Here is a 23,725-nt window from a genome sequence, read left to right as displayed (position 1 = left end):
CTTTGAGTATACCATATTATTCTCCCTTCAATGTTACATAGGAACATTTCTTCAATCTTACTCATTATAAAAAATATTATAATTCATCTTCATATTGCCCAGTGGAATAAAGTTTATCATTTGTAATTATTATTACTTTTTATTATATTGTATTACTAGTGAGGCTGAAGATATTTTCATGTGTTTATAGCAATTTTCATCTTTCCTTTCTTTTCAGATTCCTAATGTGGAATTTCTGTTTCCTTCTTTCTTTTTCCTATAGATATGAAAGAGTTTTTCATATTCATTCCATTCAATAGATGTGTACTTATCAGATATTCACTGAAAAGCCTGGGCTGGTGTTGTAAATCTGAGTTTCAGCCAATGGGAAACATTTCAAGTCCAGTAACAGATGTGGTCACCTATGGGGAGTGTTCAGAAAACAAGGATAAATGGATCTAGGACAAAATCCAGGGAAAACGTCTCACTGAGAACTTGGGTAGAAGAAGAAAAGTCAGTAAAGGATACAAAACAAGAACTGTTTACATAAGGTTGAAAGAATGCCTAAAGGATATGGTGTCACAACAAGAGAAGAGAATATATGAAAATAGAGAAAAGGTTCAGTTCAGTTCAGTCAGTCAGTCATGTACGACTCTTTGTGACTCCATGGACTGTAGCACGCCAGGCTTCTCTGTCCATCACCAATTTCCAGAGCTTGCTCAAACTCATGTCCATCAAGTCAGTGATGCCATCCAACCATCTCATCCTCTGTCGTCCCCTTTTCCTCCTGCCTTCAATCTTCTCTAGCATCAGGGTCTTTTCCAATGAGTCAGTTCTTCGCATCAGGTGGCCAAAGTATGGAGCTTCAGCTTCAGCATCAGTCCTTCCAAAGAACATCCAATGAGAAAGGGTTGGTGATGTGTAATTTTGCTAACAGGCCTAAAAATGTCCACGGGGTTTGGCTGCTTTGAAGTCACTGGTGATCTTAATATCAAAAGAGTTCTACTAGAAAGCAGGGGTGGTAATGGTGCAGAAGCCAAACTGGAGTGGGCTAATGAGTCAAATGGATTCCAAACAGCAGATGTGGCATGCATAAACACTTCTTTCAAGTAGCTTGGCTGTCAGAGAGGAGCAGAAACATAGGGTAGCTGCCAGAGAAGGTCTGGGTCATGTATGAATGTATCAGTTCACTTTGATGGATATGATTGAATAGAGGAGCAGCTGCACTGCAGGAGAATGATGGGAAAACCAAAGGAGATAATTTTTTAAGAAATCAAGAGTCAGTTGGTTGTAACAAAGGACTGACTCTTCTGGAATATCTCTGACCAATGTCACCAATGTCCATCAGTCCAAATCTCATGACCTGTTTTCAATTCTCCTTTTATTAAATACAGTTAACACCACTGGCTACTTATTCCGTCTACTCCTTGACTTCCATGACATCCCTCTCTTCTGATTCTCTTCTGTCCTTTCTGAATGTATCTAACCTTTGGGACAGGGGAGGACATCTCTTCTTTGCCCACTCAGTCTTGGTGTATTTCAGGATTCCATCTCTTGTTCATTCTTCTTCTCATTATACATGTGTCCCAAGGTGATCTCTTTCAGTCTTATGGATAATATATAATTTATATGTCAATGGCAGGCCCCTTGCAACCTAGTTTCAATCCAATTGCTTGAGAGACACCTTTACCCAACTGTCCCGTGGGTACCAAAAACTCAAGAAACCCAATCTGAACTCACCACTCTAAGATTGGCTTTCTATCTTCTATTCTTTCAGTTAATGACCTTGTCAACTACCAACTGTCATATCCAGAAGCCCTGGTCATATTCTACTTCTTCTCCCTCCCTACTCATATGCCAGGCTTAACCATATTTCATTACTAACTTGAAGAAATCATTACAGAGGAAAGGGCTGAAAATAAAGGAGATGTGATCTTTTTGAAGAAAGAAGCAAGGTTACCCATTTAGACAGGGTTGAGAAATATGTGCTGTGCTGGCTGGAGGTGACTGAAGGTTTGATATTCTCATGGAGAACTAAAAAGAAAGTTGGGTAGGAAAATATAACAGGAATGACAATGTTGATACCACATTGGAGCCAGTGAGGAGGAAGGCTACTTATTGGTATCCTGACATTAATAACAAAATTGAAAACTGAGTATTCTCATCGGGTAGTTCCTAAGGTATACTGGGAACTTTCTGATATGTACCTTGAGGACAGGTTACAGGTGAATCTTTGGGCTCTACCTTATTGCTCAGATTGTTAGTTTCAAAGGCAGAAAGCCAGCTCAGAGGTGGGTAGCATCAGCACTGTCTGTAGGGAAAGCCAATAGTTTAATGTCTGGGTATCAGTGAGTTTCCTTGCCTGAAATATCCCTTCTCTCATGCTTGCTGATGCTCTAAATTTACCTAAAGGAAAAATGGTTGAATTCAGAGATAAGGCTTAAAAATTAGGGAGCATTTCATAAGAACTTGAACTTAACAAAAGTTGGTATCTGTCATTCTCATATTTGCAGACAACAGTGGCTCCCACTTTTTACTGCATGTTTTTTGTCTTACCTCTAAACAAGTAGTAAAGAATCTGCCTGCTAACACAAGACATACAGGAGATGTGGGTTCGATCCCTGGGCCAGGAAGATCTGCTGGAGGAGGGAATGGCAACCCACTCCAGTACTCTTGCCTGGAGAATCCCATGGACAGAGGAGTCTGGCAGGCTACAGTCAGTGGGGTGGCAAAGAGTCAGATGTGACTTAATGACTGAGCACAGGCTCAAAGCACGTCATGTGTGTCTCGACACAAAATCTCAGGTGTGGCAAATGTGATAATAAGCATGGAAAAACTCAAATAACTAAAAAGTTTTTGGTAGATAATTTAATAACTATAAAAATGGATGTTAAAAAAATGAGTCAGTATGATGAAGTTATTTTGCAATTAAAAATCTTACTATTAGGATATTGAGAAGAGTTTTCATTCACCCTGGCTTCCGGGTGGGGTTCTAGGCCTTTTTTTTTTCACTTATTTTTATTAGTTGGAGGCTAATTACTTTACAATATTGTAGTGATTTTTGCCATAGACTGACATGAATCAGCCATGGATTTACATGTGTTCCCCATCCCGATCCCCCCTTCCACCTCCCTCCCCACCCAATCCCTCTGGGTCTTCCCAGTGCACCAGCCCTGAACACTTGTCTCATGCATCCAACCTGGGCTGATGATCTGTTTCACCCTTGATAGTATACTTATTTCATGTTATTCTCTCAGAATATCCCACCCTCGCCTTCTCCCATAGAGTCCAAAAGTCTGTTCTGTACATCTGTGTCTCTTTTTCTGTTTTGCATATAGGGTTATCATTACCATCTTTTTAAATTCCATATATATGCCTTAGTATACTGTATTGGTCTTTATCTTTCTGGCTTACTTCGCTCTGTATAATGGGCTCCAGTTTCATCCATCTCATTAGAACTGATTCAAATGAATTCTTTTTAATGGCTGAGTAATATTCCATGGTGTATATGTACCATAGCTTCCTTATCCATTCGTCTGCTGATGGGCATCTAGGTTGCTTCCATGTCCTGGCTATTATAAACAGTGCTGTGATGAACATTGGGGTGCATGTGTCTCTTTCAGATCTGGTTTCCTCAGTGTGTATGCCCAGGAGTGGGATTGCTGGGTCATATGGCAGTTCTATTTCCAGTTTTTTAAGGAATCTCCACACTGTTCTCCATAGTGGCTGTATTAGTTTGCATTCCCACCAACAGTGTAAGAGGGTTCCCTTTTCTCTACACCCTCTCCAGCATTTATTGATAGCTGCCATCTTGACTGGCGTGTAATGGTACCTCATTGTGGTTTTGATTTGCATTCCTCTGATAATGAGTGATGTTGAGCATCTTTTCATGTGTTTCTTAGCCATCTGTATGTCTTCTTTGGAGAAATGTCTGTTTAGTTCTTTGGCCCATTTTTTGACTGGGTCATTTATTTTTTTGGAATTGAGCTGCAGGAGTTGCTTGTATATTTTTGAGATTAATCCTTTGTCTGTTGCTTCATTTGCTATTATTTTCTCCCAATCTGAGGGCTATCTTTTCACCTTGCTTATAGTTTCCTTTGTTGTGCAAAAGCTTTTAAGTTTCATTAGGTCCCATTTGTTTATTTTTGCTTTTATTTCCAGTATTCTGGGAGGTGGGTCATAGAGGATCCTGCTGTGATTTATGTCGGAGAGTGTTTTGCCTATGTTCTCCTCTAGGAGTTTTATAGTTTCTGGTCTTACATTTAGATCTTTAATCCATTTTGAGTTTATTTTTGTGTATGGTGTTAGAAAGTGGTTCTAGGCCTTGATGTGAGGGATGGTGAAGCAGACACCAGATCCCACAGGACAAAGCAGAGATATAGATTCAGAGAAGACAAGAGAGAGTCCCTTTTCTTAGAATCAGGGTAGCAGATATACGTCTAGCTTCTGGAAATGAGCTATTTACTTATTTATTTAGTTTTATAAGGCAGGGGTTTGATCAAAGGAACAACTTGCTAGATCCAGGGAACAAGATGGACCAAACAGCCAATTAGGCCAGGCCACTTAGACTTTAGAATTCCCCAGTGCCTGGGAGACAGAGCCATGAGGAACAGAAGCCAGGTAGAACATGCAGTTTCTTTTTTGTGCAATATTCACAACATCACTATACTCTTTCACAAGTTCCAGGTCATAGCTTTCAGAAAATGTGGCTTTCTTGGACATCTTTCCTGGGAAAATTTGTGTTTCTGCACTTCCTTCCTCTAGTTCTCATGATACAAGTTTCTATGAACACATTTATGGAATAGAGAAAAACATATCAATTTATACAACTTTATTCTATGTCCCTGGGTACAGATACAGAGTATTAAGTTTATAACTACATATGGGTCCTGAGCTTTCCACTGGGCAGTCAATCATAAACGTCCATTTTCCTCAATCACAGACACTCTGATTGGTCCAGGGAACCTCTCTTTCCTGATTCCTTGACCTTGTATGTTCCCTTGGTACAGACACTCACACCCTATCCTGAGTTCTTGGGTAGCCTTCAATTCCACCATGCACGTAGCTTTCCACTCCTCTACAATCCAGGTGTGTGGCTCACTCAACTCTCTAAAGGAGGATATGACATAGAATATATTCTTATTCTTGGAGTAAGAAATACTAACAGATAAAATTATAAGAGAGATGCTTAATCAGATCTGTCCCAGTTTCTAAGAAAAAATTGCTCTGGTTCTCATGACTTAGAGGAACAGAAAATAAATAGGAAGCATGGGAACGGTATACATTCCCTGAGCACTTCCCTAATATATTTATAAACAACAGTTAAAACTGTTTCTTTAACACTTTTCATTCTAACTCAACTACATGGGTAGCTGAGACATGAAAAGATATGTCTGAAACAGTATGAAATCTGCTCTGACCAATTCTCATTTTCCATTTCTCAAAGCAAGAACTATGGGGAACTTAAAGAGAGTTGCTTGCCAAAGGGTAATTTGGAAATGAGGACTTGAGCCATGTTATGCAATCAGTCACTTCTTTGGGCAACAAGTACTGAAGGCAGTGGTTAAAAACTTGGAGGTGTGGTAAGGAATATTTTATTATCCACTATTAACACTTTAACTCAGATAAGGAGGGCGTAGGGCATTAAGGGTGGTGTGAGTTTTAATGAGTAAGAGAAACTAAGCTGGTGCTTAAGGTAGTGTGTGGTCTGGATGAGGTCCCACACCAGTGACAGACCTGACCACAGAAGTTCAGTTCAGTTCAGTTCAGTCACTCAGTCATGTCTGACTCTTTGCAACCCCATGGACTGCAGCACGCCAGGCCTCCCTGTTCATCACCAACTCCCGGAGCTTACTCAAACTCATGTCCACTGAGCCACTGATGCCATCCAGTCATCTCATCCTCTGTCACCCCTTCTCCTCCTGCCTTCAATCTTTCCCAGCATCAGGGTCTTTTCCAATGAGTCAGTTATTCCCATCAGGTGGCCAAAGTATTGGAGTTTCAGCTTCAGCATCAGTCCTTCCAATGAATATTCAGGACTGATTTCCTTTAGGATGGACTGGTTGGATCTCCCTGCAGTCCAAGGGACTCTCAAGAGTCTTCTCCAACACCACAGTTCAAAAGCATCAATTTTTTGGCACTTAGCTTTCTTTATAGTCCAACTCTCATATCCGTACGTGACTACTGGAAAAACCATAGCCTGAACTAGATGGACCTTTGTTAGCAAAGTAATGTCTCTGCTTTTTAAGATGTTGTCTAGGTTGGTCATAACTTTTCTTCCAAGGAGTAGACCACACTAGGTCACTGAAAATGCTAAACAGGAGGTGGTGGGACTCTGAAGATGCCCCTCAGGCCTCACTCCAGTTCTCCAGTGTCTCAAGTTGCAGAAATTATGGTCTAAGAGTTAAGAATTTTATGGGCTATAAGACACTACCTTTCGACATTTAACAGTTTATGATTCTAAAATTTCATTAGCTGCTCTTCCTAAACTTTTACCTAATGTATAAACCAGTCACACTTTTGAAAGGAAGCATGGTGTCACCCAAATCTTGTGAGAAAAGAGTTACCTTCTTATTTGATAGGTGAAAATAGACTCACAGAGATAGCCATTTTACCTAGTACCTCAGAACTCCATGCAACAAAGCTCTAAAGTCTAATCCCAAAGCCCATGCGCTTTCTATCATATCATGATACTGTTATGAAAAACTCACCACATATATCACCCACAAAAGAAAGACATTTCAAAGGGGACATAGATGGCTTTAGAGAAGTACATCAGCATTCTGAAATTAAACCAAATCTGAGTGGTTGTGCGATTTTTTGGGAAGGGACAATTTATAATTTTCATCAAATTCCCAAAGGGTTAAGCCATAAAATTTGAAGAACCACCGCACTCAGTGTATTTAGAAACTAACAGCCATATTCTCCTTCAGTCCCACCATATGGCATGCTGAGTTTATTCCCGATATACTCAATTCTCCAGAGATAGGAGCAAGGCTGGAAACCTTAGAAAGAAGAAGGAGATTAAATAATAATGAAATATACAAGAGTCCATTTAGCTATGTGTGCTGTTTGGCAGCTGCCCATATAATTTCTGGTTATCAGTACACCCCAGGGGCTATTGCAGGTTCATTAATATACTTTTAGGCTAGAAGATCCTTTGAGATCATAGAGTCCAATGCCCTTAGTTTATAGATGATAAAACCAAGACCTAGAGGGCTAGAGTGACTCACAGATTGTCATATATCCTTTCACTGGCTTGATAATGGACTTAATATTTACCCAGCAATCAGTCACTTTTGGCCATCATCTGTGCCTCCATGGTTAGCTGAAGGAAGGAGAAAACACTGTGCTCATATTCAAACTGCCTCTTCCAGTTCTAATATTGATCTAGCATAACTAGATACTATTTAGTTTTTGAGTTCTAATCAGATTTGTACGGTGACACCACAGCTGTCTGGCACCAGTACGGTCTGCAGACGATGTCAGGAAAAGTTGACATGAGGCTGAGGATTCTTGTAATCCAAATTAGTAAACCAGAAAAAAGAAGATGCACGTCTTGATTGCAGCTTAATGCGGCAGACTGTGCCAATTTTGCTAATAAAAGCCAAGTTATAATGATAAAATCAGTAATTTAATTAGTTTGTTGGAAATGAAAATATTCTATCTACACTATTATTTGAATGCATTATGATTCTATTGATTTTCTTCTCAGTAAAAATGTAAGAAACTTTTTTTTCAAAAGTCCGTTTTAAAATCTTTGTGTTAAGAAAAAACTGCTAAAATAAATTGCAGTTTCAGACTGCACTATAAATTTCATATTGGTTCCATTTGATGTATGCTCCTGGTCATTGAATATGCTCCATTGGTACTGAAATAAATTAGATATTTGAAATAAAAAGGCCACAGAAATATTCATTTAAATTAAATAGGCAAGAGGCCGCTGTATAGCAGACAGTTCTCGAAAGTTCAAGGAAGTTCTATTCACTGTGAACCTGGGCAAATCATTGGCCTTTCTAGACCTTTGCATTTCTTCCTACAAACACTGAATTCTGCGTTATTTTTAAAGCTTACTCCAACTCTATAAAGTTTTACGTCTATGATTTTATCATACTATTTTATCCCTAGATATGAAGTCAAGAAACCATGCAAACAGCATTTAATTAGGCTACTAAAAATGAATTGTAATAATTACCAAAGATCACAAAGAAAGTGGAGATTGAAATAATTAAATCAATGTATTTTGGTTGAGGTCCTGTATTTAAACAAAAAAAGTTCCATAAAACAGTTTATTATTAGATTCTGATTCTAGAATCCTAGAACCAGAAGGAACTCTTAGAGGCCATCACTTAATACAATTCATGATAGAAATTTCCTCTAAAATATCACAAAGACATAGTGTTTATCCTTCGTTTGTAATAATTAGCAATGACCAAAACATCAAGTTGGATGATGTATAAAAATTAATCATGGTATGTGCAACATGAAGGTATTGGTGAAAGAACTGATCCCTGAAAGAGCAGTTTCCGGGAGCAATAGGGTGAAAGACTGATGGAAGGCAGCCCATCAGAGGCGAGAAGAGGAACCAGAGCCGGAGTACTGATGATTGTTTAGAGAAGTTCTGCTCTAAAGGGGAGCAGAAAAACTGGGGTGCAGCTGGAGGGGAAGGCAGGGCAAAGAAAAAGTCAAATTAAAGATGGGAGAAATAATAGGTTTGCACACTGTGGGAGCGATCTTGTAGAGAAGGGTAATTCTGATGATATGGAGTGAAGAGGAGAAACTGGTAGAGCAGTATTCATGAGTAAGTACGGGGGAAGGTGGTCCAGTGACCAACAAGAGCATGGGTGGGTCACCTCAATAATGTGGGCACAGAGGCTAGGGCCAGGTGGTTCTGTTGATGGACTCTTCAGAAGTTCTCTTTTGATCACTATTGCTTAAATGAAATAAGAAAGAAAGAGATCAGTTCAGAGACAAAAAAGAGGATGTGCGGAGGTCCAAGAAGAGAGGGTGATGGACGAATGACGGACATATAACACAGCTGCTGGGCAGTGCTAATGACCCCTTTCAGTTAATGGTCATGAACTGAAAGTGAGGGCATTATCATGGTATATGTTTTTCTCTAGAAATGTTAGATTGCAAGGGATCCTGCATAGACAGAGGGTTGGATTTAGTTACCAATGGAATTGAGGGTATAAGTCAAGGAGTAATTTTGATGAAGAACCACATAATTAAGCTGATAGGAGGGAATTAAAGAGGTGATGGGGTGAAAGCAGTGAGAAGGTGGTGGGATCAATGGATTGTAGGTTCCTTGGCATTGCCTGAATTGGAGTAATAATAAATAATAAAGGGAGCAAAATGGGAAGTAGTAGTTGGGGATGCAAATGGGATTAGGAAAGGAATGCAATTGTTGGCAATTCGAAGATCAGACTAAGACCTCAGGGGTGGTCGTGGCAAAGTAAGGGCAAGATAAGCTCAGATATTTTCTTCTGCAGAAGCTTCCCCTGAATTCACCTTTCCTTTCCTCTTGGCTTTGAAGTCTCATCATACTTCATCTGCAATTGTTTGTGACTCAACTCTACTTTGTATTGTTATTCAATAGGTACATTTTAGAGTATAAGCTCCTTGAAGTTTGGGAATGTGCCAGTTATCTTCAAGTCCCTTAGCATCTAATGATTCCCTGACTGCACAACTACATGCAATAAAAGCATAATATATATATTTGTTAAATGAACAGACATATATGTAAACAACAACAGTAGTAGCTAACACTGTCTGTCTGTGCCAAGCATTCTCCTACATGCTTTATATAATGTTACTAAACTTTAACACCCTCCTGCAGATATATGATGCTTATAATACATGTACAGTAACTGTGAGAAGAGAATGATTTAACTGACTCACATGATAAGACTGTAGTCAGGGGATGTGCATCAATGCATGTGACAGGCAGGGGGCTTCCGGCTGAAGGTCAGGGATTTTATAGAGTAGGGTAGGCAAATGAAATTAAAAGACGCTTGCTCCTTGGAAGAAAAGCAATGACAAATCTAGACAATGTATTAAAAAGCAGAGACATTACTTTGCCTACAAAGGTCCATATAGTCAAAGCTATGGTTTTTCCAGTAGTCATGTTCTGATGTGAGAGCTGGACAATAAAAAAGGCTGAGCACTGAAGAATTGATGCTTTGGAACTGTGGTGCTGGAGAAGACTCTTGAGAGTCCCTTGGACTGCAAGGAGATCAAACCAGTCAGTCCTAAAGGAGATCAGTCCTGAATATTCATTGGAAGTTCTGATGCTGAGGCTGAAGCTCCAATACTTTGGCCACTTGATGTGAAGAGCCAACTCATTGGAAAAGACCCTGATCCTGGGAAAGACTGAAGGCAGGAGGAGAAGGGGCGACAGAGGATGAGATGGTTGGATGGCATCACCGAGTCAATGGATACTAGTTTGAGCTGGGAGATAGTGAAGGACAGGGCGTGCAGTCCATGGGGTGGCAAAGATTCAGACACGACTGAGAGACTGAACAACAGAGTACCAGCAAACTTTTTCTATAAAAGGCCAGAGAGTAAATATAATTTTAGTGGCCATATGGTCTTTGTAGCAACTAGTCAACTCTGCCATTGTAGAATGAAATCAGCCACAGACAATCCATAAAGGAACAAGGGTGGCTATGTTCCCGTAAAACTTTACTTACAAATACTGAAATTTGAATATCACATAGCTATCATGTGTCACAATATATCCTTCTTTGATGTTTTTCAACCATTTAAAAGTGTAAATGGTCCCAGGCAGTACAAAAACTAGTGACAGGTCTTTGACCCAAAGGCTATATATACAGTTTGCTGACTTCTGGGACAGAGAAAAGTCCTCACGTTTTTGGCTTAGGCAGCAGTTTTCAGCGTTGATAGAAACTCAGGTTGGTCATTGTTCTTGTTCTCATGCCTCTCGCCCTAGGGTTTTTGATATAATCCCATAACCATCTGAAAAGTATTTCCTGAAAACTCTTTGTTAGCTCATCAAAATTCACAGGGTTGGTAGATGCCAAAAAGAAAGAAAAGGTAACAAATACAGAAGGCAAGTTTGGGAAACTGAAGACTCTATCATGTCTATGTTAGTTCTTTTACAAAAGCAAAGACTAGAGATATTAAGTGACTTTTTCAACTAACAGAGCTGGGTGAGAACTGTGGACTTATCTGGTCCTCATTCCCTTGGCCACCCTACAATACAATGCTAAGTCATGCTAAGGATTAATTAATGCCTTGCTCTGAATATGCTCATAACACTTCATCTGCCATGCACACAGAATGTTCTGTATGTATTTATTATTTGAATAAATTAACTCACATTTAAATATTGGCATGGTGAGAGAGTAAGTGTTCGGTGCCATCTTAATTAGTGGGGTAACTTAGGGTTTTATGCAAGGCAAGGGTACTCTACTAACCAGCTATTAAAAAGCAAAAAGCACTCTTTCTGAACTAGTACAAATTCCATTTGAGTAAATTAGCCCATGATCTGCCATAGCTAAATCTCCAAAAGTTGTGACAATAGAGAGAAGGAGAAAAAAAAAAAAACCCCAAGTCTCCGACAGGTGAAAATTTCCAGGTGAAATACATTAAATGACCTCAGCCCTGCATTTTCAAGTTTCCTCTCCATAGCCCAAATTTCATAAAATACAGGGCAATTCCTACAGCTAAGATTGGAGTCTAATGGGCACAAAAAGGCCTATTTTCCAAACACATGCATGTGTTCCCTCTTTTCTACTTGATCCACTTGACTCACCTTTGATGAAGTACTTGCTGTCTCCTGTATCCCTCTGTTTATATAAGGACATAATGAAATGGAATGATGTTCGAAGAATGGGGTTATTTTAGACACTGTTGGAAGACATTATGATCCTTTGGCTGCATGAGGACAACTCTCTAGCTAAAGAAGGGAACGGTGCATCTGGCAAAGAATGAACACCATCAGACCCATGTTAGCTTTACCAGGCTGACTCTCCTTTACATTAAAGGAAAATCTATAATCAGAATGCTTTTGGCATTGTGTTTTAAAATGAAGCAGAAAGATATAAAGAAATCCAGAAGAGTCATAGTTTTTCAACTGAAAGTTTCAAATATTAGGAGAATCACTTTTATCCCTAATAAGACTGATACATTATTAAATGTTTATTTTCTAAAAAAATCTTAATTCTCTTTCATTCTATTCAGTGGTGGCTCTCCCTGATTATTACAGTATCAACAGGGTATTAACTGCCAATGATGGATAAGTAATAAACCATGCTGGATAAAAGAACATTAATTACATTTCTTTTGCTTCTTCACAACAGGAAATATGAAGTTGCTTATAAGAGCAGTTAAATAAGCAGTAACAATAATTTTAACATAATAAAACTCTGTTGTATAAATGCAAGTCTTAGTTTTTTCCCCTTCTCTTTTTTCATGTTGCAAATTTATCACTTCCATCTGCTGAATAAACAGATACATTTCTGGGTTATGATGTTTGTTACACAAAACATTTCATAGGCAAAGGAAAGCAGGGAACAGTTCCTGATAAAGGAATTCATTCTAAACAGCTCTATGCCTGAGTACACACATAGATATTTCAATGACTTCAGGAAATGCCATATGCAGATATTCAAGGATGTTTTAAAAGGTTTAGTTCCAGAGATGTATTCCTATATCCCTTGCTGAGCAGAAATGCTTTCATTAAAGGCTGCCTTGTCTAGGTTATAGTTTTAATTATAAAGGAAAAAACGATGACTGACTTTGTTTTACTCTGATATTTTAAAATATATTTTAAAATTCCCTAAACATGAAAAGGTCACCCTAATTATCCCTGATGAGAGAGGACCATGGCTCTCATTTCTTACTTTTGGTAAAGGCCACCTGGGATGGGCTTCTGGGGGTTTGGTTAGTGTGAGAAACAATAGATGATTAAGCACAGCCACCCATGAGTGACAGCTGCTTCCTGACATTTGGGTTGAGTCATGAGGGAAGAAACCCAAAAGGGACAAGGGAGCAGGTTTACACGTGCTCCTCAATTATTCTTATGAGATTTATATAGCTCCATAAATGAACACCATGCTATAATAAAAAAATACATCAAAATCAATAGAAATTCTTTTAATTCTTTTACCTCTTGAATTTGAGTGTAGGCCATTTAAAATGTTATTCTTTTTCTTGTCATTATTACTAATTTCTCTGCCTGGAGGGTGGTGTTTTTTGTATAATCTTGCTTGCAGATTTACCAGTCTTATAGGAACTGAGTCCAGATGAACAGAAAAATTCTCCCCAATTAACAGTAAAATAAAATGCAATAAAATGAAAACTGAGATGAATTTAACAACTTGGGAGGAATGTCAGGCCTTTTTCATTCACTAAAAAAGCAGTGATATTTCAGTATTCTTTTAAAAATCCAATAAAGTGTAAGACTATAAACTCTTATTACAAATCTCCAAGGTTTTAATTGTTCATCAGTGTATTCAGATTCCTTGAATACCAATTTCCACTAGAAGCTGAAGGCTGGTGGCTGGGAGAGTAGAGAAGAAAGTACATGCTTGAGGTTGAGGTAGAGATGAAATGAACAGGGAGTGATAAGAACCTCTAAGTGAATTTACATGAAAAAAGACCAAGTCTAGGGAAACACATTTTTTTCTTCGCATAAAATTTCATGCACACATGCCGATCTCAAAAGATTCCTTTTGAAAACAGATGGAAATGCGTTCTCCACAGTAAATGACAGAGTGCAGCTAACAAGATCAGGTTATCAGTAATTCACCGCTCAGGAAAAACTCCAAAGCTTAGTAAAGAATCAAGCATGACAACAATAATATGTTATTTTCATTCTGCTTCTACTTTATTGCATCAATTCCATTTGGAGAAATAGGCACTGCACTATAGGTTTGCTGATCAATACTGGAGAACTTTAATGACAATAAATCATCTATTTAAAAGTTAAGAATTAGGCAAAGAAACCTGAAACTATGTAAGGATATTAAAACTTCAGGATTATTCCTTGATCACAGTACCTTCAGTCAATGTTTAGATGTGTGTGCTTGGGTGTTTATCAGCGTTGAACTAAAGCAAGAATGTATATGCAAATGATCCTGAAATGTGAAAGTACTGCTTAAGGGAATGCCCTGTAAATTGTGCTTGTTCTTAGCATAGGATAAGAGGCATGAAGAGCAGCAAACTGCACTGTTGGCTTCTGCAGTGGAAGTCTATTTCAACTTTAACTTGTTTTTTCTGTTTAGGGAAAAATAGGTGGAATCTGTGCTCGGTATGTTTTACAAAGTTGGGAATGTAGATTATGCAGTGATGGAGTATAACAAAGCTGTCCCATATTTTTATTGCAATTGCAGTGAGATTTAAATGATGAAAACACCAACAAAGGGTGCTCTCCATTCTGGAAGCATCCACATTTGTATTGGCTCCTGAAGACTGTCCTCATCTCAGTGCTTCCTGAGAATGCCCTTGTTATAGTCAGGACATGATCCAGTATGGTGGGATTTACCTCAAAGGGATGGGGCAGGGCAGGAGAATCAGACAGAGGGACTGTCTTCTGCAGGTGGCCATGGTCTGCTGGGTGGAAGAGGCTTTCAGAAGCTGGGAGAGAGTTTGGACGCACTGGCTCTAGTTTGCTGATCCAGTCAACAAATACTTACTGAGAAACTATTATGTAGCAGACACTAGGGCAAGTAATAGGAACACTATGGTAAATAAGCCCTGGTCCCTAGCCTCAAATAGCTTAGGGAACAGCAAGGAAAGAATTCCTACAAAGAACAGGAAAGGGAAGGCACTTATAATCCAGAATGATAAACAGGACCAAAGCAGAAGTCCATGGCCTGGGAAGCAGAGAAGGATCCACAAAGGCAGCCAAACCAGCCCAGGAGGGCTTCTCAGAGAGACGCTATCTACGTGAACCCTGAAGAGAGGGAGGTTTTCCAGGACAGGGATGCTTGCAGTTATGTGTGTGGGTTACAGAGAGAGAGTACAGACACAGAGACAGAGAGAGGATCAGGAAGATGTTGGTAAAAGTATTCCACATAGAGGGAAAAAAAAATCATGAAGAACGTGGGAAGGTGAAAGTCGTTCAGGGTGACTGGAGCATGGAGTGGGAAGTTGAGGTGACTCAGGCCAACGTCAACTTAAGGAAGGGCCTTTTTAGGCCAGATTCAGGATTCTTTACTTGTTCCTGAGGACAATAGGATGCTATATTTCAGGACACAGGTGATCATATAGGCCAACATTTGGCAGGCAATGGAGTTAAAAAAGACTTAAAAGGGACATGGTGAGCTGAGTCTGAAAGGACACTCTGGGCTATATTATAGAGCCTTTCAATAGATAAAATGAGAATTCTGGCCACAGGCTGAAATTTGGGAGGTAGACTCCCCTCCCATCAGGCAGTGGGGAGGGAACCCTGGACATACTACTGGGAAGGGGGATCAGAACCAGTTATCCAAAGCCAGTTAATAAAATGGGACTCAAAATCAGACTTGCCCCAATCACATAGTTGATTATAGCTGAGTCTTCTGAATATTGAATTATGAAATTATTTCCAAAATTTTCTGTCTTTTACGAGGCAAATGGTGTCTCTAAAGTTTATTTCATTACAGTGACATTCAGCAAGTTCAAAAGTATGATATTTTTGAAGGCAGAAAAAATATTACACTCATCTCTTCCGTTTTGGATGAGCCTTCAGAGATTCAGTTTCCATTTGTATGCCTTTGAAGATAATCTGACCTGCTTATTCACAATTTACCATTAAACCAAAGTAGGGCACTTTCAGCTATAGACAGAGCCTTTAAGAATCATAAAAACTAGTAAGTAATGAAGTCATAAACCCTCTCATCATCATCAGGCTAACAATGCAATCTGTAAACGTGACAGCGTCGGTCAATGGATTTGTGGTTACACATGGAGGCCACTCATTCTACTTTTTTAAGGCAATAGTCTAATAAGTTTGGCAAAGTTCTTGTTAGGAACAGATTTTGAGCATGAAAATGAGAGTTCAGGTATTATTTAATTGGGAATGTAGAATAAGAAATGTACTCTGGGATATGTCTGACTATTTCCCTAATAACACATCACACCTTTGTCTCAATGGTCCCTTCCAAAATATCTCAGTGTTTCACATATTTTATCTTACTGCATCTTTAGTCAGCTGGGCTTCCCTGGTGGCTCAGATGGTAAAGAATCTTCCTGCAATGTGAGAGACCCATGTTCAACCCCTGGGTCAGAAAGATCCTCTGGAGAAGGGAATGGCAACCCACTCCAGTATTCTTGCCTTCAGAATTCCATGGACAGAGGAGCCTGGTGGGCTACAGTCCATGAGTTGGCAAAGAGTCAGACACGACTGACCAACAAAGCAGCATGTTTAGTCAGCAGTACAACATATATGGGTGCTAATAAGGGTAACACGACCCCTTAATTAAAAGTACATGATTTTAAATGAGTTAGACTTTATGAAGTATGCCAGTGTAGCCTTACAATGTTAGCTCTAACTCTTGGAATGATGGTTCTGTATAAGACAGTTTTATCATGAAAGTTTTAAAAGCTTGTCCTGAATGTAATAGAATTCCTTTGAAAGGCCAGAGACGCTTTTTGGCCAGCTTTTAAAGAGACTGATAAAAATAAACTTCTTTTCTCCCTGGAGCAGCAGCCTTCAGATTCCTTGCCTTCCGTGTCTATTTTCCCATCCCCTGCGGCCACCTGGAACACAGCTCACTGGCTGCACTGATGTTCTGGATGTCGGGGTGGGAGGGGAATCAAATGTGAAGAGAGAGGTAAGCTTTTAACTCAGAAATCAGTAAAGGGAAGGGGAAGTAGAAGATACTGTGGTTACCCTCTTTTTCCACTGTCTTCAGCCTAGGCATGCTGTGAAGTCCCCGAGGGAACACCACAACATGTTTTAGCTTTTCACAGTCTGGCGAAGCCTCCAGGAATACACTGAATTGTTTATTTCAGATACACCCTTTGCTGCATTCAGGCCCCAGAAAACAAGCGTGACAGTTAGCCTCCTTGCTGAAGACGTTGGGAGATGGCAGGAAATTACAAATAGGAAGTGCACCAGAGGGGAAAAACCAGCACCTTCTACAAAAAAACAAGGTGCTGGGGAAACTTGGCACTTGGATCAACAAAAATCAAGTAAGATTTTTGAACACTTGAAAGGAGTAAATTGAAGTCGTAGTTTAAATTTGCTATGGATGGAATGTACATACAGAAATAATCTTTAAGACAACATTCAGAAACTGTATGAATACATATATCTATTAAATACACATAATAGTTTGAACCCCTTAAGCACCTTGTGTGGAGACATTAAGTGAGGAAATATTTTTCTTTCTAAAATGACTGGCATATTGATGTAAAAAAATTCCCATCTTCTTGTTTATTTTGAAAGCTACCTTTCAAAAATGTAATATGCTGCCACTGGCATCTTTGAACTCACTATTCCATTTTTCAAGCAGTCTCAGAGTTGAATCCTGCATTCTTGCCATATGCCAAGGGTTAGGCCATTAATATGTAAAAGAAGCTGGTATCGAGAGAATTGACTTTATAATTGGAGAACACCAAAATAAACCTAACACTTCTCTAACAATGCTGCACCCCAGCATCCCTGTTCTCTTAGGCTATTAGGCCATGTCCAATTTTCTCGGTCTGTCGGAGGATACAGCTGCCTCCATGTGCCAGGGAAGCTTTAATTATGGGGACTTTTCCTCCCACTGGAAAGCCTCTTCCTGCGGTTTGAAAGTTTGAATTATTCAAGCCCATGTTAATACACTGTACTGAATGCTCTGTTTGGCCCACTGAGGTGCACCTGGAACTGTTCTGTTTCCACAGATTCGATTTCTTTCTTTGCCTCTCTCTCCATCTCCCTCCCTCCTGTTCCTATCTTTTCTCATCCCCTTCGATCCTATTATTAAAGGCAAGAACCAAGGAACACTGAGCACAGAGAGACCCATGGAATTTGGCACAGCTAATCTCATAGACTATTCATGTGCAATCACAAGAAAAATAATCTCTCAACTAAAAATCCCTCAAGTATAAAGCTTTATTTCCTAAACCTTTTTTTTTTTTACATAAAGTAATACAACTTCTGTACTTCGGTATCCAGAATTTCAGGACTTTTAAATCTATTTCTCCCAAATCCAAGCTGTTAATTTGCTCCTAAAGTAGTATCAACAGGAAAATTATTAATCTTTCCTATTTAAGCTACACAGAGCTGATACAGATAAATCCTGTTTTAATACTAAATTCCAGATTTCAGTCTTTTTTTTTTTTTTTTCAGTTTTTAGGCTTTGTTTAAGATATCAGCCCTAATTTTCCTTTTCTAATTGCTAGTCTAGTTTTGAGTTGTCACTGTGACTTCTTTAGAACCAAAGTCATCGTCAAGATAATATGTGGTATCCTTGGCTTAAGGGTTACTATGATTTCTAGACTTGGTTTGACATTCACCACCTGCAAGGCCTCTCAGAGGCTTAGTTTTCTCATCTACAAGGTAGGAATAACAATACAAACACTATCTAGAACCTGAGAAAAATCAAATAGGATTATATTCAGGAAAGTTTCTTTTCAAAATTTTAGAGTAATATATAAACTAAGATGCCTTTGATATTATTATTTTTAATGTCACAAAAGAAGCATCATCTTTGGTTTATACTCCAACACATTCATTTAAATTAAAATGTTTTGGAAGTGTTTCTTCTATATCCAGTTACAAAAAGAAAGGACTGAGATCACAATGCAGACTGTGGGGTTCTCTTCCTTTCCTACACGTTGAGTATGCTATTTCAGAGGGAAAGAAAAAGGTAGGGAAGAAAAACGTATTTCCTGCAAACCCCTAAAGAGCTGTCCAAGTCTTCTACCTAAGAAACTAGAGAAGTTGTGAAAGTCATTGCCTATATTGAGAAATGCTCTTAAAAACTGTTTCGGGGTATCAAAAAATAACATATCTCCTAAAAGAACCTCAAATCTTTTTCAGCAGCGGGTAGAGTATTTAGGCAAAAAATACAGACAGAAAGAACTTCTTTAAAATAACACTGCATGTATCTCTGGGATTGGAAAAACTAATGAAGGACTCAGCCAAGTCTACCAGCTAGAGGTTATTTCTATCTCTGTACAGGTCTAATCATTGGGTGGTAACTATATATCTGCCTTGTCATTGACCAAGAATCTGGTCTTAAGCATTCAGTGTCAAGAAAAACAAAACAAAGGTGATAATCAAGTGACTTTAAAAGTGATAATAAAATGGCTCTGGGTTCATATATCATTATTTAGAAAATAAAATATTCGAGCCACTGTCTAGGAAGAACTTAAAAGTCATTAAAGAATTTTAAAGTTTAGTACCAAATCTATATTGGCTTCATTTTTCACATTAACAATGTATTCTTCATTGACAAACCCATTCACAGTGCACAGACCTGAAGGCTTTTTGTACTACGTTGAACCACTATTTTACAGGGGCAGTATTTTTGGTGCTAACTGCAAAGTTGTCACAAGTCATATATTTTTAAAGTGTTTTTTTTTTTCTTTAAATGTGTCCTTTTTTACACTGAGAAACCAGTTGTGAAATCAGTCACTTTTGAAGAATTTTGCTGTGAATTAGGAAGCCAGCCTGAGACGGAAGATCTAGTCTTAGTCACAACTTGGACCTGGAAAAATCTGTGATAATTTTTACAGTGGGTTTCCTAACTACATGCCAAAAAGCACTGAATCTCTCAGCTTCTAAAAGCCTGGGTCTATGAATATAGGAGCTAGGGGAAAAAAGGGCTAAAACTCCTTTACATTCATTGTTACAAATCTTTAGAATATTTTCCATAATAATTTGTGGGAAGTAAAATTACTACAAGCTAAGAGTTTATAGCCAGAATGAATGTATGCTATAGAGCTAAAAAGTATATCCTCAATCTGTCTTTTTGCAATACACACACATACACATACACACATATATGTATATATGTCAGTGTATATGAATACCTGAATATACATACACATATATGTATATTATTGTATATTCAGATCAGAGTAGAACAGTATATTTTAGAGAAAAAGATACTAAATTTGATAAAATTAAATTGGGGGGAGGAAGAGAAAGAAAATATCCATAAGACTAAAATTCAAATTGGTCGGTCTGTAGCTCATTAATCTTTTTTTTTTTTTTTTTTTTTATTATTATTTTTTTTTCCAGTGGGTTTTGTCATACATTGATATGAATCAGCCATGGATTTACATGTATTCCCAATCCCATCTATATACATTATTATATGACTCATTCTCTAAAGTGCAAGAATATTCTACTTGCACACCATTTTTATACATAGCTAGTTTTACAAAGTAAGATATATTGTCGAGTAAAGATCTGAATGATTATTGAAGTATATCTTATTATATTGATTAATTTGTTTAATAAAATAAAAAGAAGAAAATAGACATATTTATGCTCTAGTGGGAAAAGCCTTCATTTTCTTCCCAATTAGATATATAATTGTCAGTTTTTATTCTTTCTTTTTATGAACTAACCTTGAATTAACAAGCAGTGACTTACTAAATTCTTTTTCCTTCAAGCATATAATTTTGCTTTTCACATTTTTTTGTGATCCACTTTTGTTTAAAGTAACTTTAAAAACTTAAAAAGTTTTAATGAGTGATAAAAAGTCTGTCTTTTTTTTCCATTTATTTTTATTAGTTGGAGGCTAATTACTTTACAATATTGTAGTGGTTTTTGCCATACATTGACATGAATTAGCCATGGATTTACATGTGTTACCCATCCTGATCCCCTCTCCCACCTCCCTCCCCACCCCATCCCTCTGGGTCTTCCTAGTGCACCAGGCCCTTGGACTCTGTGGGAGAAGGCAAGGGTGGGATGTTTTGAGAGAACAGCATCGAAACAAGTATATTATCAAGGGTGAAAAAGTCTGTCTTAATATTTATTATTATAAATAATATTTTGAGATGAAAAGCTACTTACATTTTTGTCTGCTAACCTTACTTCTGTGGAACTGTTAAGATCTTAATAACTCAGTAATATTCCAATTTTAATCCATTAAGAAGAACGAAATAAAAGCTAAAGTCATGTAGAGTAGTATCTGCTTAGAAGACTTAAAGACGGCTGGAGTTGTGTTTAAAAATTTCTAATATAAATTAGAATATTAGCCTTTTATTCTCTTATTTAAAATAATTTAACCTTTATTCATGGCAATTGTAGACAATCTAGAAAATACAAACAATTATAAAGAAGAAATAAAAATTACTTGTAAGCCAAATTATCCAAGGTAAGCATTATTAATATTATGCATTAATAATAACAGTATCATTTTAACAATATTGAGTACTTACTCTGTACTGATCTCTGTTCTCTATTATATATAAATAATTTAGACAGATAATATAAATAATCTTTAGTGTAAGAACCCACTATCTCCATTGTGAAAATGAGGAAATTAAGGCACAGAGATGTTTAGTAATTTGCTCTAGGTTTCAAAGGTCACATATTTAATAAGGTGAGAAGCTAGGATTTGAAACTGAACCCTCTGAATTACGCCAAAGACTGTGGTCATAACCACAACTCTACTACCAAAGCCTTTCCTTTCTGTATATAATATAAAAAGGAACTGTAGTTTATATTTTTTCTATAATGTTTTTATCCATTAACATACTATGAATCTCTTCTCACACCATTAAATGATTCTCCTACCATAACACTTGAAAAAGAAGCTCTTTGACAAGTAAGAAATCTTGTAGTATGGCCATTTCTAGCATGGTATGATTCAAGAAATCTAAACAAAGAACATTGACTATTTTCTAACGTGTATTCAAATCAAGCAAAAAACACCCTCTTTAGGCAAACAGAAATAACCATAGCAGAACTGACCAATGATCTGATCAGTCCAATATCCTATTTCTAAAAACGTCCAATGCTGGCTATTTTAGTAGAAGACATAAAATTCCCCATAAAGTACCTGATTGTGTGATACACTGCAGTAAGATGAAATTTTCCCCTTTGCCCAGTTTCTCATCTTCTACCTAAAAGCTTCAGAGGGAATAATCCTTGAAATTTTATCCTACTGAAACTAGTAACATGTGAAGATGTTATTTTAACACAAACACATACACTCACATATGTACTATTAATGTGAAGAAATGAGTTACTCCTGATCTATTAAGAAAGTCAGAAATTACCATAGCTATTTCCATAAATAAATAACACATAGATTACACATAATTAATCTGCTACAATTATAAGAAAATATTGTGAGGTAATGTACAACACCAGCAAAAGCAACAGGTAAAGAGCATCTGATAAAATGGTTTTTCCTCTATTAACAATGTATTGTAAAATATACTCTTTAAGGGAAGTAAAATATACTCTTTAAGGGAGGTAACCAAAGGGCAATTATTGAGTGGCAAAATTCATTGTGTGTGTTTCTCCATAGTGCAAATCAGAAAATCAATGCAATCATACATTTTATTATATTTTATATATACTGCTAATATATATATATTATATATATTATTATATATATATAACATTTGGAATTTAATGTAGTTCTAAAAATATCACTAAGTATATTTGTCTGGTAGCCAGGCTGACAGGTACATTTTAAAGACAGCTTGAAAAAAAATTCTTCTCTGAAATCTTGCCTTTCTCGAATGAAAGAGGACTTAAAAGGCTGGTATCTTCCATTTCCTGACTCTTGGAACACTTGCCCTTAGACCCCAGAGCTGCCATGCAGAGACAGACAGACAGATATAGAGACATACAGATATAGAAACATAGATATATGACATAAGAACAAAAGCATTGTGAGTTTGACTAAATAGTTATGTTTGGCTGGACAGATTACTAGAGGTTTCATGGAGGAGAAGGTATTTACACTATGACAAACCTAGATAGCATATTAAAAAGTAGAGTCATTACTTTGCCAACAAGGGTCTGTATAGTCAAAGCTGTGGTTTTTCCAGTAGTCGTGTATGGATGTGAGAGTTGGACCATAAAGAAGGCTGAGAGCCAAAAAATTGATGTTTTTGAACTGTGGTGTTGGAGAAGCCTCTTGAGTCCCTTGGACTGCAAGGAGATCAAGCCAGTCAATCACAAAGGAAATCAATCCTGAATATTCATTAGAAGGACTGATGCTGAAGGCCCAATACTTTGGCCACCTGATGTGAAGAGCCAACTCATTAGAAAAGGCCCTGATGCTGGGAAAGATGAAGGCAGGAGGAGAAGGGGATGACAGAGGACGAGATGGTTGGATGGCATCACTGACTTGATGGACATGAGTCTGAGCAAGCTCCAGAAGATGGTGAAGGACAGGGAAGCCTGGCATGCTATAGTCCATAGGGTCACAAAGAGCTGGATATGACTGAGCGACTGAACAACAACTATCCCCACTGTTCCAGAATCTCTTACCTGTGTCTATTGTAGCCATCCTCCAAAACAACCAGGATGTTAGATGTAATCTGTACTAAAAAGTTAAATAAAATATTTCAGTCCAATGGTGATGGGGACCATTGCCCCATAACCTTGAGGCTTTTCCCCGACCTAGTCAGCTACTAACTGATCATCCCTTCTTCCCACAATAGTATGATCCTTAGTTCCCTAAGAAAACAGATTGTACATTTTGAATTTTGTACTCCAAATGCCTGGGACAGTTCCTGGAACAGAGAAGACATTCAAAATATCCTTATTGGAACAGTGCCCGACACAGAGTAGGTCCTCAGTAAATGCTGGGTGGTGGAATATTTAAAG

General features: G+C 37.9%; 1 protein-coding gene across 1 annotated transcript in view; it reads right to left on the bottom strand.

Moving 5' to 3' along the window:
• The window catches only part of HS3ST5 (heparan sulfate-glucosamine 3-sulfotransferase 5), a 294,459-nt gene that overhangs the window by 219,699 nt on the left and 51,035 nt on the right, over positions 1-23,725 (bottom strand). The gene's annotated exons all lie outside the window — the stretch shown is intronic.

The sequence above is a fragment of the Dama dama genome, chromosome 28, assembly GCF_033118175.1.
Source record: "Dama dama isolate Ldn47 chromosome 28, ASM3311817v1, whole genome shotgun sequence".
Taxonomy (NCBI): domain Eukaryota; kingdom Metazoa; phylum Chordata; class Mammalia; order Artiodactyla; family Cervidae; genus Dama; species Dama dama.
This window is presented reverse-complemented; position numbering and strand designations above follow the sequence as displayed.